The 12,477-nt window shown below is 42.8% G+C and overlaps 1 protein-coding gene across 15 annotated transcripts in view; it reads left to right on the plus strand.

Moving 5' to 3' along the window:
* Nucleotides 1-11,778: 11,778 nt before the first annotated feature.
* The window catches only part of PHF20L1 (PHD finger protein 20 like 1), a 72,758-nt gene continuing 72,059 nt past the window's right edge, over nucleotides 11,779-12,477 (plus strand). For 6 of the 15 annotated variants that reach the window (XM_079134497.1, XM_079134500.1, XM_079134482.1 and 3 more), the window contains exon 1: nucleotides 11,781-12,057. The gene's annotated coding sequence lies outside the window, so the exon portion shown is untranslated. Of the gene's footprint in view, nucleotides 12,058-12,477 lie in introns of all 15 variants that reach the window. The other 9 variants (XM_079134499.1, XM_079134493.1, XM_079134501.1 and 6 more) reach the window with 3 other exon arrangements.

Raw genomic sequence — 12,477 nt, forward strand, 5'->3', positions numbered from 1 at the left:
TCACTAAGGGGTGCTTTTCTGAGCCAATGTGTCACCCCGATAGCTGCAAGACCATGAGGAAATCTTCCAGTGAAGAAACACTTCTTGCTCATCCTCTTTTTTACATTTAGTTCTGAGTATTGCAAAGTTATGTCCTTTATCCAAATCACTTATGTTGATAATGCACTGATGCTATTAAGTTCAAAATGTCATTAAATAACAGGAGCATGAGTTCATGCAAATTCTTATGGTGGTGATGTAGTGACCTAACAAAGGTGGATTAAGAAATAAATAAACTCTATGGGTAGCATTTTAGATTTTATATTTACATTTTAGTAGAACCCAAAGAATTTGGTACAGTCTGTGGGTCCCCACACTTCTGTGATATGGAAGAGATAAAAGGAATATACATTCCAGGAACACTGAGGTAACTTTGGGTACTGGAAAGTGTGTGGGTTTTGAAGTCACACAGAATGAGATTCAAACTGTCTGCTGTTCTGTCTATTTGTGACTTAAGCTTTTTGAGTTGCAATTTTCTCAACTATAAATGTGATAATATGTACTTCACAGGATGACTTGAACAATTAAATGAGAAGAAAGAAGAGGGAAGTCAAGGAATCAGCACAAACCTGCAGGATGCACCCCTTCTGGTTTTCTGCAAGCCCAGTCCTTGTCTGAGGCCTCTGTTGGGGAGGCTGGCAGAAAAGCCAGTTTCATCCATTGGTTCTTAGGATCCCTTACCCTTTAGGTTCTGTTGCATGACACTGTCTTTCTGTAGACTATGACCCAGGCAGCACAAGCCATCAAGAGGACTCAAATCCTGGTAGGACAGCTCCTGCTTGTACCCTTAACTGAGAAGCAATAATAGTCCCATCAGATGTGTTCCAGCATTTTCTAGGAGCTAGGTCTTGCAGTGTGCATTATACATAAGAGACCTATATTTAAGTTTCCCAGGATCCTAGAAAGCAAGTGGGATGGTCATCCACTCCCGATGGAGATGCAGAGAATACAGCTCCCTCTCCACACTGCAAAAGGCTAGTATCCAGCCCTGCCACTCTGCATGGCTCTTGTGTCCTCAGGCTGGCTCATCTCCTAGTTCGAATTCAAATCTTTAAGTTCTGTGTTCCCTCTGCCCCAGAATGGACCCCTACAAGTCACAAAGCTTCCTTCCTCACCTCCCTCAGCTCCTTACCCAGCAGCTCCATGCTAACTTGCTGTCCATGCCATTCCTTGTTCTTGGCTTACTTGAATTGATGCTCCTCTTTAGTGTGTTTCAACTTGCACTTCATTCTTGGTAATAACCAACACTTAGAACATAACGTTTAAAAGGCCAGATAACTTTGTAATTTTCCTTAATTTCTCTTTTCCCTGTATCAAGAGTAGTATACCCCATATAACAGGTCATCAATTAGTATTTGTAGAATTGATGAGCAAATGAATGGAAATCCAGGCAGCTGTGACTTCAGAACCTTTGTTCTGTATACTAGAACTCAGTGTTTCTAGAAGCACATTCCACAGAATGCTCAACCCTCCACCATTAACAGAGGTTATATGTGTGTATGGGGAGATTTAATAGCAAATTAAAGTGCAAAAATCCTAGAAAAGTATGTTCTCCAAAAATAGACCTCTCTATAGGCTTTTAAATGATATTGGGGGGAAAAAATATCAACATTTCTTAAAATTATTTGTCCTGGTGAAACTTTCATTCAGATAACATCTCCTGAGACTTGTGTTTCAGAGGCTTTCATATGCTGGGAATCTTGTAGAATCCTGTAGAAGTAAGTAGGTTTCTGGAAGCATCTCTAACCAGCTCTGGGCATGACTGCTCCTTAGGATGCTCTGTGGTAGACAGAATGCTGGAGAACACTGGGTAATTACCATATAGATTGCTGATTTAACTAATCAATTCTTAAATAGTATAACCAATGAATAAACAGACCTTCTCACTAAAATCCCTCATGTGCTCATGATTTCTTCGTCTACCCCAGCTTCATCTCCCTCAGGAACTTTGTGTTTTATCAGATGGTATACCATTCTGTCTAATTGTTCATGTTGGACAATTAGGAGAAATCAGTACTACTCCCTATGAAGCTCCTGAATGTGACATGCTCTCATCCCCACCGTATCCTCTGAGGCTAATATTCCAAATGTCACTTGGCCTCTTTCCAATACATTTTCCAAGTCACATCCAGAATGGTCTTTTCAATAGGAGTATTTTATTATGCCACTCCTCCGATTAAACCCATCAACGGCTTGCCATGGCTCCTGTCTCAGTAAGTTCAAAATCATCCCTGTGGTTTATTAGTTTCTGCGAAAATAGTTCTACCAATTTTCCAGTCCCATACCACACTTCATTCCCTCTTTTTTCTAGAATTTAACCAAACTTACTTCCAGCTCTTCTAGCTTATCCTAGAATAGTCCTATCTCAGGCTCTTGGAACGTGCTGTTTCCTTTGTCTCTTCATCTCTTTTCTAAATAGCTGTTTCTCAGGCAGTTTTTCTGACTCTCCCACACCAGGTTATAGCTCTCACAGCTCCCTGAAGTTTGCCTTTGGAGCATGCATCACAATTTCAGTTAATGAACCAAGTTTTTATTGATGTCGTTCTCTCTTGCTCCACTGTAAGCCTTGGGGACATAGGAATGGTGCTTTTCTAGTTTGATATTATGGTGTCTATGATTAGCATGGAGTCTAGTACACAGAAGGCACTTAGGAGTGTAAGAATAGGATCTTCTGTTTCTTAACCTGACTAGGCTCTTTTTCACACAGAGCATGGAATTTCATCAGAACCAGAAGGAGATACATGGGCCAAAGCCCAGAAGGGCTGACAATTTGGAAGGAGTTGGAAACTCACCATTTTATCACAGCAATTAGGCCACAGTAAAAATCCACCTACAAATCTTAGTGTTTTGTAGCAATAAACTTTTATTTCCCCACAAGCTGACTTTGTCATGGGTCAACTTGGCTGTGCTGATTATTGGGAGGTTCATGTAGGTCAGATTTTGTGGCAGTTCATGCACATTTTCACAGATCCTTTGGCTCACTGCATGGATTGAGCCCAAAGTTCCGTCCCTATTGGATCACTTCCACTGGCTTCATAAATCCTGGTCCAAGAGTGGGTCTGACTCTGTAGCTAGATCATCAGCTTCTCCTCAGAGCATACTGGGCAACCAGGGCCGAGGCTTAGAGATGAGAAGAGACCAACATGGCTCTCGGTGGTGGACACAGATGCATGTTCCAGCTGGCTCCTTATCTGTTCCAGTTTTCCCTGCTCTCACCTATATCATGTCCATCTTCTGAGCCTGACCAACTGTCCTGAGACTTCCAACTCAGCATCGCTGATAGGAAAGAGCCAAACTGAACTCTCCTGGCAGAGGTCATAATTACATGAGGTTCGATCCTATTTTAAACAACTGCACACTGTCCATCACTCCTGCTACTCAGTTTTAATCTGATACCTTTGCCCTAGGTTGGCTGTGAATTGGCTTTAGCTCTTCTCCTTCTGCCATCATTCCAGGAACAAAGCCCCCATGGGGCTCAGAGACTCAGAGAGAGGAGGAAAAGAGGGCTGGCAGAAACACTAACGGCATTGAAGACATTTATTTATTTATCTAGGTACTGGGGATTGAATCCAGGGGTGCTTGACCACTGAGCAACATCTGCTACTCTTTTAATTTTTATTTTGAGACAGGGTCTTACTAAGTTGCTTGGGGCCTTGCTAAGTTGCTGAGGCCGGCCTCAAGCTTTCAATCATCCTGCTTCAGTCTCCTGAGTCCCTGAGCACAGGCATGCTCCATCACTCCCAGGAGTGGCCTCTGAAATTTCCACTCATGTGTCATTGATCAAAGAACATTGCATGTCCAAGTTGTATGTCATTGGGGTAAAGAAGTACAGTCCACGGAGGGGAACACCACAGGTCACAGGGCAGCACCTGGGGAAGTATATAGAGGGGAACAGGGAGGAGGAGTAAGTGGGAATCATTGTCTAATTTACTGCCATAGTAAACGTGGTCTATTTACATTAGCAAATTTAGTCCTCCACTTTAGTCACAAATATTTACTTCTCTTTCTCTGACTTTAAATGTGTATTTGAGCCGGGCATGGTGGCACATGCTGTAATCCCAGTGACTTGGGAGGTTGAGGCAGGAGGATCATGAGTTCAAAGCTAGCCTCAGCAAAAGCAAGACACAAAGCAACTCAGTGAGACCCTGTCTCTAAATAAAATACAAAATAGGGCTGGGTACGTGACTCAATGACCAAGGGTCCCCATGTTCAATCACTGGTACCCCCAAATAATGTGTATTTGATGCTTCTCCCTAGAGGACACCCCAAAATCCTGCTTGGTCATGGCAATATACTTTAAGTTCCGGATTTCATAATGATCCCTGTATCAGTGTGGTTTCTCTTAAAATGGAGACTTCTGAATCATTTGCCCCTGTGCCCCACACTTAATACTGGAAGAAGGATGGAATACCATCCACCAAAGCTCTCCTACTTAATAAGGGGAGTGATGGGAGTCACCTAGTAATAGCTCGACCACGGGAGCTCTGGAACAAAATGCTCAGGCACTGTACAAACCCTGCGCCCCATGGCTGGGGAATGTTCCCTGATGCTGGCTCTGGTTCTGCAAGCAGCTCAGGCAATTGCTTGTGTCTCTTTGCTCTACCTCTGGAAAGAAAAAGTGCTCCTTTTTCATTGCTCTCGTTAGTCTCCTCCAAAGGTTAGAGAACATGCCTTCCCTCAGACCTGAGTAACTTTTCAACCTATTTTCACCTTGTAGAAGTTGGCAAATGGAAAGTTATTTAGAAGCCACAATCACCCTGTAACAAAGTTAGCACCTCTTTAGTTATGCATTCCATTAAAAACACAGTGAGCACGTTTTTTTCTATTTTATTTTAGCAAGCATCCTATGCCTATATCCATTCCATACCTGTAATTCTTTTGAGGCCTACTTACCTGTGTATTTTATTTTTTGTAATGGGGATTAAACCCAGGGACAATTTATCAATGATCTACACCCCCAGCCCTTTTTTTCTTTGTTTATTTTGAGACAGGTCCTTGCTAAGTTGCTCAGGGGCCTCACTAAATTGCTGAGTCTGGCTTCAAACTTGTGATCCTCCTGCCTCAGCCTCCCGAGTTGATGGGAATACAGGTGTGTACCACCTCGTCCATATCAGGTGTGATATGAATACTTCATGGATTCTATCTTTAAAGATCTTTCAAAATGGTTTTATGAGAACTAGATGAGGGGACTGGGGATATAACTCAGTTGGTAGAGTGCTTGCCTAGCATGCACAAGGCCCTAGGTTCAATTCCTAGCCACTCCCCCTGTCTCCCCGCCCCCCCCAAAAAGAGAGCCTGTTCAGAACTAGATGAGGTTGGCAATATAAGTTCAGATCAGATAGATTCCTGTCTCTTGAAAATGCTTTAGATAAAGGGGATTCATATTCAAATTGGAGGTTGTTGCTTTTTGAGAACAAGAGAGACAGAAAGAGATGGAGAGAGACAGATTAAGAAAAGAGGGGTAGAGGAGGGGCTCTAGAGAGCAGGAGCTTGATTAGTTCATGGAAACCCTATGATACATTCTTAGTGAAAGCATGCATCCCAGGTAGCAATCATAGTGTTTGTCTCTGTCATCCCCAACAGCAAACACGACTGGCCAGATGTGCTTTCATGCAATTATAGGGAGCGAAACAGAACTTCTCTCAGAGATCGTAACAAATAGATGAATAGGTCACTGAAAAAGGTAAGAAAGGACATTAGGAGACACTGGACATTTGTACAAAGTTTGAAAAACATGTAAATCGTGTTATATCCAAGTTAATCCTCATTATAACTGTATGAATTAGGTTTAGAATTCCTGTTTACACATAAAGAAAAGTGAATCAGAGAAGCATCCCCAAACAGACTGGTAAAGTCTTATTCCAAATCTCAAACTCTGATGTGTTTTATATTTTCAGTCTGTTTACAAAAAAAAAAAAAAAAAAAAAAGGAAAGGAAAGAAAGAAAACAGTAGCAAGAAACAAGTTAATGGATTAAGTTCCTTCACATTTGCAGTTTCCTATGATCTTCAAGACACATATAGTTGAAAAAGAAGAAAACCAAAGGGTATTTACACTCATCCTGGTGAAATGGGCTTTGTTGAACGTTTTGCAAAAATGAAAAGGAGGAAGTAATACAATACCCACCACAGACTGTGTTGCCTCAGAATTTCTACTAAGGCAGACTGGACTGCCAGGCAAGGTTTATGCTGACAAATTCTCTACCCCTGTACCCCACCTTCTCCCAGAGGGAAACTGTTCCATCTGAGTGTCTAGCAGTTACCTTGGAGATGTTGGTATTGTTTTGTTTTGTTTTTAATAGATACTGAGATATATTGCAAATGCCCAGTTGCAAGTGACCCTGACTGTTGCCCCAATGCTAAGACATACTGCATCCAAATTACCTCTTTGCATGATGGGCTACTGAACTACCCTGTGCAAGGTCTTAAGATCAGGAATTAAGTGTATTCATCATTAGGTTCTTTGAATCTAGTGTACTCAGCCCACTGCAGATGTTCAATAAATGCTCATGGGAAGAAATCATATTTTTTGTCAGAACTTGAATCAAAACTATCAAGAATGATGAAGTGTCATTAGTCACAGTCTGCACAGAACCCTCCTTTGAGACTCACTCCTCCTTCAAAGCAACATTCAGACACTGCTCCCTCTATGCCTTCTTCCCTGACTTGTTGAGTCTGAATGAATATATCCCTATAGGATCTCTATTTCAAACAGGTTTGTATTTAAGTTCATATTTGGTTTTGTAGTTTCTATCATGCAGGTCACCTTCATATGGATATCTAGTTTTATTGTTTTTCATGCATATCAGTTTCTAGCAATTGGTAGGAATTAAATAAAATTTTGTAGAGTGCTAAGAACTGAATGTTTGTATCACCCAATATTCTTATAGTGAAGACCCAATCCTCAATATGGTATTTGAAGGTGGACCTTTAGATCATGAAGCTGGAGCCCTCATGAATGAGAGTACCACCTTCACAAGACACAAAAGAGATGTCTCTCCATCATGGCCATGTAACTGACACAGTGGGAAAGGGACCAGCGGCAAGTCAGGAAGAGAGTTCCAGGAACCAAATGGACGGGTATTTTGATCTTGGACTCCCTGGCCTCAAGAATGCTCAGATATAAATTTCTCTTGGTTAAGCCACCTAGTTGATGAAACTTTGATTAAAGCAGCCCAAAGAAGACACTAAGTGATTAAATGAACAGATGAATGATGTGTGAATGCACGTGTGCATGCTGTCTGCTGCCTTTGATGTGCCAAAGAGTGACCATGGAGAGGCTCAGTGTTGGTTACTGTTAATTTGTTCTGCTGCTCGCCCTCTGCTCCATCGGTTCTAAGAATCCCTGGCAGTGTGTTTCTGTGTTGTGGAGACTGCCTCTAAAAGCTAGCACCTAAAGGGTCAGGAATATGAATGGTAGGTCAATCTCTCCCAAGATTTGCCTCTCATTTGATTAGTTTTTTAAATTTCACAAACCAGGAAGCACCTTCTTAGCTTTGTTGGATGGCAAATTGTAATTTGGAATTATAATCAGTATAAGCCAGCTGCATCAAATAGCATTTATTTTTGTTGTCCAACTTTCATTTCATTTTCTTTCTTTCAAGTAGTAGTATCCCAGTTTAACTTTAAGGCACATGCTCACTTCCATCGCTCCATCCATGAGTTTTGGGCTGGTCTCCACTCTCACCTGCTTTTTTTGGGAATTGTACCCAGGTCTAAGCTAAATCATCAGTACAAGTCATCCTTTTGGTTCAGGGTTGGGCATTGAACGTAATTTAGGACAGTGAGAGAGTGACTTCTACTGAAAGTAAAGAGCCCATCCTTTGTCCTTGTATTGCAAAAGGGAAAACCCAGTAAGGAATCAAGAGTGGATTCCACATTCAGTGCTGTTCTGTTTAAGGAATTCTTGCCTTATTTCTCATCATTATTTCTTTCTGTTTTTATGGTATGGTCACATGTTACTGTTTGTCCAGGATTGCCCAGGGAAATCATTTCTTCAAAATCTGAAAGTCTTCAATATCGCAGAATCACAGATGGCTTCTGAGTAGCATATGAACTTACAGTAAATATATATATAATGTCCCTCCATTCTTAGCATTGGCATTGGTTTATTCTAAGAACATGGCATATAATCCTGTAACCAGTAACAGTGGAAAACACATTGGAAGTGTGGACAAAGCTTTATGAACACAGGAGAGGTGGTGCCTCTCTCCTTCCTTCCTTGGCCTGGAGGTCCACCTATCAGTGATTAATTCTGGAACAACCATCATTTTGAGTCTCTTAGATATGGTGACAGAGAGACAAGATAAGTGAGTTTTTCTGACAGGTGAAGGAAATGATGTTATTACCATTTTCAAAGATTTGAAAAGCCCCTAGAGTGGAGAAACTTGCCAGAGGTATCCATTGTCACATCTCCATCCCCACTAAACTCGCGTACTCAAAAAAAATAAAGCTAACAAACAAACTTTAAATTGCTTTGTCTTTATTGATGCTAATTGCAAATATTAAATAAACACATGAAAGTACCATTCCTGTATTTCATATGTAACTCAGATTATCTGGTATTTAGTAGTAACTTTTTCCTCCCTTAAAATAGGAATATAGTTGTTAAATATTCCAGGAAGTTTTATGGTTCCACATTCATATTTTTAATGTTGGAGGAATTTAGAGCCACGATTTCTGCTTAACGACTGTTGTTTCAAGATAATTTGCCCACTTCTTGTTTGGTTCTGCTCAAACACAGCTGTAAGTTCTTTCTTTCTATATTTGGAGACTGAGTGACTGATGGCTAGCATCAACCATCTGTAAGAAGGATGTCTGTGTGGAAGAGAGGAGCAGGGACATAGTGATGCACAACTCCACTATCTGGCCATTATCAGACTTGTCTTTCTCCTGTCTCCCTGTCCTTATCCTGACCTCAGAGTCCATATGGCCCAAAGAGGGAATGACCAGCTATGTGAGGTTTTAGTCACATTTATCAGATTAACAACCCAATTTTAGAATTAGTATTATGTAATATCCTCTCTACTCTTCTGAAATCAAATTCATAGAAAATAAAAAGCTACACGCACATTTTAAAAATATTAATATAGCAATGCTAATATAAAGGACAAAATGATGGAAATTATTCATAATAAAATACTTCAATACATACAATTCAACCATGACTCACAAAGAGATATAATGAAGTAGTCAAGAGCTTGTACCTAAGTGTAGATACACCCCAAATGTAACAACCACAAGTACACATTGATACAGGTGCATCCTGCTAGTGCCTCAAATGCTATGAGTAGCTTATGTGCTGTAACATGACATCTTAAAATGGGATAAACTCTTGGTAATGTGTAAATAAAAAGCATACTTGTAGTATGCATTAAAAGCTTTCAAAATACTTTGCGCTTATATGTGAAACTCAGTTCTAGGCATAATTATAAATAGTTTCATTCACCCACCTGAATGTGTGGACCAACATTCCAAAGTTCTGCCTGACATGGGGTAAATTCTTCAAGGTATAGGACTTCACTCTGTATTTCAGGAGATGTAGCAGCCCTGGACCCTCCTGGCAGTAGTATAGCCCAATCATGGGACAATCTTCCCCACTTTTCCAAAGGACTTTCTAGAGGATATTAAATCCATAGAGAACCACTATCCTACACAATCCACTTATTTACATAAGACCTCACTCGCATTTTGGGGGGCACCAGGTGGGTTGAACTCAGGGGCCCTGGACAACTGAGCCACATCACCAGCCATATCTTGTATTTTATTTAGAGACAAGGTCTCACTGAGTTGTTTAGTGCCTCATTTTTGCTGAGGTTGGCTTTGAACTGGAGATCCTCCTGTCTTAGCCTCCTGAGCTGCTGGAATTATAGGTCATTTGCATTTTAGTTCTTTGAAGTTGCATTATCAGGAGGACTTTTTCTAAATTTCTCATTAAAACAGAAAAGTAATCTGTTTAGGGGTGGATTGGTGAATTCTCAACAAGTAGTAGACAGTAGATAGAATGTCATCCTTTATGTATTTATTTAAATGACACTCAAATTTTTAGTGGTTATATAATAACATTTATTTTTTTCTCATCTAGTAACTTATGTTTCAGCCAGGTTCTGCCAGTGTTCAGCAAGGTTTAGCTCTACATTGAAAATTAGAAAATTGATTGCTGGTATTGTCACTGATGCTGAAGAAAATTTGTCTTTGTTTTGAACATCATTAGCAACTTTTGATACGAAGTCCTCAGTATGAGAGTTTAATCAGCATAGCTGAAGCCAGAACTTTAGCTGCAAGGGAGATTGAGAACACGAGTTTTTGAAATTTGTTTCATATTTAATGGTTCATGATTCATAAGGGGGTGAGGCTGTCAGTTTTGGTAAGGTTATGCCGTGTAATGAGCAATTCACAATAAGTAAATATTTATTTTAAATAAACATTTATTTCCTTATACTGCATATTGGGTGTAGATTATCAGTGGGTCCTGAGCTCATCATAATAATCTGTCTGGGATGTTAGAGCAACAACCATCTCAAATATTGTTTTTAAACTGTACTAGGTACTGAGAGCTTGGTGAATCAGCTTCCAACATTGCCATTTACTTCTGATGTTATTTCAGAGCAAATCAAATGGCCATACATAATGCTAGGGAGGGTTTTATGTATACAAAGAAAGATTTTAGGAATATTTGATGCATTGAAGTAATGAAACCATGTGGGAAAATTCTCAAACATGGAAAAGAGTACAGATGTTGGGCAACCAAAAACAAGAAGACAAACATCCACTAGAGACTGTCTTATTTATATCTTTTCTATGTATCACCATGCTCAGTGTAGCTCAGTAGCTATTAGAAACACAGTAGGTGATGAATGAATGAATGTTGAATAAAAGGATGAATATGAATATGGTTGCTTAATTTACCAAATTCACTATAATTGAAGCTTAAAGAGTTACTTGGCTATTTTAAATCCGTACTGTGAAGCAAGATAAATATAAGTGTCATTTGTATGCAACGATGCACTTAGAAAACTTGAGAGCCAGTGTGATACAGGGGAAAGAGAAAAAAAGATGTTTAATGACAATATTGCTTTGTGACTACTTGTAGGATCTCCCTATGGCAGGTACATTGTCCTATAGCAGGGACACCGTCTTTTGTGTTTACAGGAGACTTAGGGACGTGGTAAGTACTCAATAAAATAGCTAGCTGTGTAGTCTTTGCATGAGTTTCATCAGTGTAGCCATGGGTGCTTCGACTGCCCGCGCATGCACAATTAATTCACTTAGTACTATATTTGTGTTTCTGTAAGGATCTCCTAGACTGTGGAGAGCAAGACACTTGTGCAGTTGTGATTGTCACGCGGAAGCTTTACAGCAGGAAGTATGCATTCAGGAGGGTTCACATTCCTAGGCTCTGCAGGGGCCACCGTTTGCTCTGTTTGATACCTAAGAAAGTATGCAATGCATTTACAGAAGTTTGCCTAGGGTCCCAGGCAGAGGGGCTTGGGGAACAACAATAACAACCCGCAGTCTCCGTCCTCATCCCTCAAAGGCCGAACCCTTCACAACCGCCAATGGGCGCCGGGAGCCCTCATTCCCTGCTGGCTGACTGGGGCCCTCCCGCGAGCCGCCGCCAACCGCCGACAAGCCCCGCCTTCCGGAGCGGCCCTCCAATCGGTGGCGCCGCCGGAGCCCAACCTTCGCGGGTCACGTGGCGCAGCCGGGCCCGCTTCCGGTGCGTCGCGGGCGGCTGACGTCGCCGGGTCCCGCGTCGCGTCAGGGCTGGCCGGCGGCGGCGGAGGTGGAGGCGGAGGCGATGGCAGCGGACCCGGAGCGGGCTTGAGGGCGCGGACCCAGCTCCCTCCCGCGCAACCTCGGGCCGACCCGGCGCTGCCGTCCCCGCTCGCCCTGCGCCTGCTCCCTCCCCGGCCGCTGCCTGGGCGGAGGCGGAGGCGGAGGCCCGGGCTGGCCGCCCTGCTCGTGCCCCGGCTCGGCCCCGGACGGCCCGGCTGCTGTGCGGAGAGGAGGCCGAGTCGGTAAGAGGCGGCGGCGGGGCCTGGAGGCCGGCCGGCCCCCGCCCGGCCGCCCGGGACGCCCCCGCGCCGTGTCGCCCTCGGTCCGGCTCCCCGCCCGCCGCGCTCCCCGCAGCTCGCCGGCCCTATTGTCTGGGCGCCGCCGCTCCCTCTCCCCTCCCTTCCTTCCCCCCTGCCGAGGGCCGGCGGCTGTCAAACCTGGAGGCTGCTGGGCCCCGGGCCAGCCTGCCCAGCCTTTCCTGCCCGTGTCCTGCCGCCCGCTCTGCGTCCAGCCTCACCTCCCACCTCCTGCGGCGCCGCCGGCATTCTCGGACCATTGCTCCACTTGCTTGGTGTCTTGTCTTACCGATTTTCTGTTCCCTCCTCTTGTCATCTCCCACAGCTTCCACCATCCTTCCATTTTTTTTTTTTTTTTTGCTATTT

This window comes from Sciurus vulgaris (assembly GCF_902686455.1).
Source record: "Sciurus vulgaris genome assembly, chromosome: 1".
NCBI lineage: Eukaryota > Metazoa > Chordata > Mammalia > Rodentia > Sciuridae > Sciurus > Sciurus vulgaris.